At 34.1% G+C, this 4,378-nt stretch overlaps 1 pseudogene; it reads left to right on the forward strand.

Annotated features, from left to right (window-relative positions):
• Nucleotides 1-1,382: 1,382 nt before the first annotated feature.
• On the forward strand, nt 1,383-3,814 carry LOC132642581 (protein DETOXIFICATION 33-like; annotated as a pseudogene).
• The last annotated feature ends 564 nt before the right edge of the window (nt 3,815-4,378 follow it).

The following is a 4,378-nucleotide window of genomic DNA, read 5'->3' on the forward strand; positions in this document are numbered from 1 at the left end:
AACTTCTTTAATTTGGTTAAAGATTATTGAGAACACTCCAAAACTAATCCATAGTCTGTTCACGGTTGTTTCCTGTTTTTATCCATTAAAAAAAGGGATAAATTGGTTAAGTTTGTCACCGAAGGGGTATATGTATGCATCTAGTAGCTTTTTTATGTGTGTGCCTTTTGTGTGAACTGGTATAAATTAGTAAACCACAACCAAACCATCTCTTGGCTAGTCTAAAATAGGGAGATCAGGTTTGGGAATGGCGAGTAATTGATTTAAACTCTTGTTTGAGGTCATGTTCACATGACAAGTTAGAAGGATGTCATTATGAAACTAGGACATATGGTTTAAAGAGTTTGTTGTCTCTTAAGCATGATGTTCTTAGTTACCAGTGGATTAGCAAATCTTTAAAGCAGTTAAAAGACATCCAATGGTTTACTCGATTAAGTTAAATTTAAATTAGTTGAACACTAGACCTGGTTGATTTATTCATTCAAGAAGTGAATTGCCTGATTTAAAACTTAGTGAAAGGGCATAAAATATATTCGTCATATCTACTGAGTTTCTCATATTGGTACACTGTAAGTGTTTCTTTGCCTTCTTTACTTTTTTTCTTTATTTAGGATATGTATATCTGAGTATCCTGGTCACTTCAAGATCTAGTGAATATAATTTTGATATATTCCCTTGAGAGATATATTTAGAAAAATTATTTGGTACCTAAATAAAAAGTATGTAATACTGCTATGTTGTCTAACATCAACTAGAATGATTTTCTGCAACTGTGACAATAATATTTGACATTGCATGTCATCTTTGACTGAACTTATATGAAAGAAAAGAGAAGACCTGGACAAGCTTTAACTTTGTTGTATAGGTTTTGGGAAAAGAAAGTATGAGTTAGAGTTGATTATGAACATTAGAATTGCACAATGTCTTATAAACATTCAACAGATTACTTGGAAGCTGGAAATTACCGGTCCATTGAGCTGTTCAAGATCTTTGCATGGTTAAGCCTGGTTAAATTCCTGATTTGAAGGGGAGGTGTAATATACTTAGACATATGAGAAGTAGCTAATTTCTGATGCACTAGTAAACTACAAATTTTTTTATATTATTGAAAGCTTTTAAATAAATCTTACTTGCCCGATGGAAAAAAGTCCAGCTTATGATTGATGTTGATAAAGAAGCTAAATTCACAATAAAAAACTATCTCTTTCTTTGTGAAATTAAGAATGTACAGGATGCAATCCTAACGAAATATTACTATACGTGATGGAAAATCTAAGTCTTGCTTGGTTTTGATAAAGAAGCTATATTAATTTTTAGTTATCTTTCGTAATTGTGTATATGTTCTCATTTTTTTTCAATTGTGATCATCATGATAACTTTCATCACATTCAACAGAGTTCTTAGACTAAGAATGAGTTTCGCTTAGACATCATTTAATTTATCTAATGTGAGACATTTATAGAGAATGCTTGGTTTTTTGAGAAACATCAGTATTAAAGAAACATCCACCTTATCAATATTAAAGAAACATCCACCTTCCTCCAATGATCCATTTTCTAAGTTAAAAGAGAGAAAACATCAGAGTTTTGAGGCATCAGGTTCTAAAAATGGAACAAAAGACCTTAGAATTAGAGAGATAAGAGAGTGATGGTGGCCTTCAGGAAAATAAAAAGATAGGCAATAAATGGGGTGTTGAAGCAAAAAAGGTATGGCATATAGCAGGACCAGCTATTTTAAATGCAGTATCTTTGTTTTCTCTTGAATTTGTCACAGCTGCCTTTGCTGGAAGACTGGGAGATTTAGAGCTTGCTGCAGTCTCAGAAGTTCATAATGCTATAGCTGGCTTTGTCTATGGAGTCATGGTATGCTAATATTATCTGCTTTTATTGCTTTTGGACCCTTTGAAATCTGCTCAAATGAAAACTTTTAACTGGTTAATAACATAGCCAACTATAGGATCTAGAGTAAGTAGATTAAGAACGAATATACCTTTTGGGCCACCCTAAAGAATAATAGTAGACAAATGTATATGCGTTGTATATTAAGTATAAATATACATATTATATTCATAATCAGCGTATATGTATTGTATATTTTTGTCTAGCGCCCATAGTAAATTTCTGACGACAGGCCAAAAATGAATAAATTCCATAATTATACGTATACATTTTCAATGTTCTTTTTGCATATTATAAATATAGTTGGAGCTGATAACAGTAGGTTCACTTGAACCTGCCTGCCTCTGGTTCAAAAGTATCTAAGTTTAACATGATTTGAATCTTTTCATTAAGAATGTCGTTAATTCTTGGGTATTTAGCTAGGTATGGCAAGTGCTCTGGCAACACTTTGTGGTGAAGTAGTGGGAGCTGGACAGTTCAACATGCTTGGAGTTTACTTGCAAAGATCATGGCTCATTACTGGATTTAGATCTTTGTTGCTCACCCCAGTTTTCGTCTTCACCTCGCCGATACTAAAGCTCCTACGTCAAGATAAAGACATTTCAAATCTTGTAGGAAAATACGCGATTTGGATAATTAATGTTTGCATATGCACTCAACTTTCCTATGCAAAAGTTTCTTCAATCTCAGAGTAAAGTTTGGTTCATGGCCATTATTTCCATGGGAGGATTGGCAATTCATGTATTGCTAAATTGGATTCTTGTTTTAAAGGCGGGACATGGGCTTTTCGGTGTTGAAATTGCTGGAAATATCTCTTGGTGGCTTTTGAACATTACTCAGTTTGTTTACATAATTTCGGGCTATTTCCCAGAGGCGTGGACTGGTTTTTCATGTCTGGCTTTCAAGTCATTGACTAATTTCGTGAAGCTATCAATTGCCTCTGCAATAATGGTGTGGTATGTTTTGAATGGAAGTTTGGTAATTAGTACTTACTAAACTTAGAAATGTTTAAACTAGTAGTACCATTTTTTATGGTGAAACTTAGCAGTTTAGAGCTTTGGTACTTCACAGCAGTGATTCTAATGGTAGGAAGCTTGAAAAATGCTACAATTTCTGTTGACGCTATATCGATCTGGTCAGTTCATGTTACTCCATAGCAGCTACATTCTTGAGATATTTCACTTTTGCATGATAATTATACATACTGATAGTTTGATAAATTTTTGAGATAACCAGTCTTTTCTTGTCTCACAAATTTGATTCTTGATTTTCTCTTTCTTTTCTCTTTCTTTCATTACAAAGCCTTTCATGTTAACCAATTTGTTTGGATATGACAGTCTTGGCTTGCAACTGTGGACATTGACGGTTGCCTTTGGTTTCACTTCATCAACCAGGTTAGTTGTTTCACCTTAACCGTGCAAAACAACAACTAATGAAAACTAGGAGTTATAGTTTTCAAGCATGTACCATTTATGTGATTTTGGTTAGTAAAGATAAGTAGCTAACTAAGATAATACTCCCTCTATCCCAAAAAGATTGTCCTCCTTTGACTTGGCATAAAGTTTAAGAAATAAAGGTGAAGACTTGTCGAAGTATCAGCTGATCCGATCTTTATAAGTTTTCTTATAGAAATTTACTTTATCTTTTTTTACAGGATTTGAGGACTTGAGGTTACAGTCAAGACACAAGTGTTGAAGACGATCTTTATAAGTTTTCTTAAAGAAATTTACTTTATGTTTTTTATGGGATTTGAAGACTTGAGGTTACAGTCAAGACACAAGTGTTGAAGACTTCATATATGTTGATAAATTGGTTTTCATTTTGCTGGGCAGTTAGAAATTTGCGATATTTTTGTTAAGCATCAGCATAAGCAGTACTATGATATAGACATCATGGTTGTACAGTTACTTGTGGGATTTTCATATATATATATATATATATATATATTTTTCCAATTAATTACAAATTTTATATGTATGTTTCTTTATGAATGCTTGATTTAATAGAATAGTTTGTAAAGTTCATGTGATTATTCATATGAAAAGTTTTATAAGAGCAGATCTTTTGGTTGGGAAGCTCAATTACGAACCATTAGAGACCAGTAAATTGATCATTAAAATTTTGCTGGAAAGAATATATCTAGTCCTAGGGACCAGATATGTGGTCCTAAAAAAGTGGTTTTAGGGACCAGAAATTGTTTGGCCGCTGATAGTCTCTAAGGACCAGTGGAAAAATCTCGTCACGATTGACTTTTAGCGGCAGAGCAGGTTCTCACATGTTGTGTTCATACGCTCTCTTCTCTCTCCTCCCATGCAAACTCTACCTTGAAACCCTAACGATACTATGGCCACTCCGGCTATTGGCCAGTCGCCGCATCTGGTGGTTGGTCAGGCTTTCTCTCCTCAAGATTTCCCTCCCCTCTCCCTTCTTCCTCCTTCGTCCAGCACTGCTCAGCAGTTACAAACAGTCCCTACGTCCAC

This window comes from Lycium barbarum, chromosome 5, assembly GCF_019175385.1.
Source record: "Lycium barbarum isolate Lr01 chromosome 5, ASM1917538v2, whole genome shotgun sequence".
Classification (NCBI taxonomy): domain Eukaryota; kingdom Viridiplantae; phylum Streptophyta; class Magnoliopsida; order Solanales; family Solanaceae; genus Lycium; species Lycium barbarum.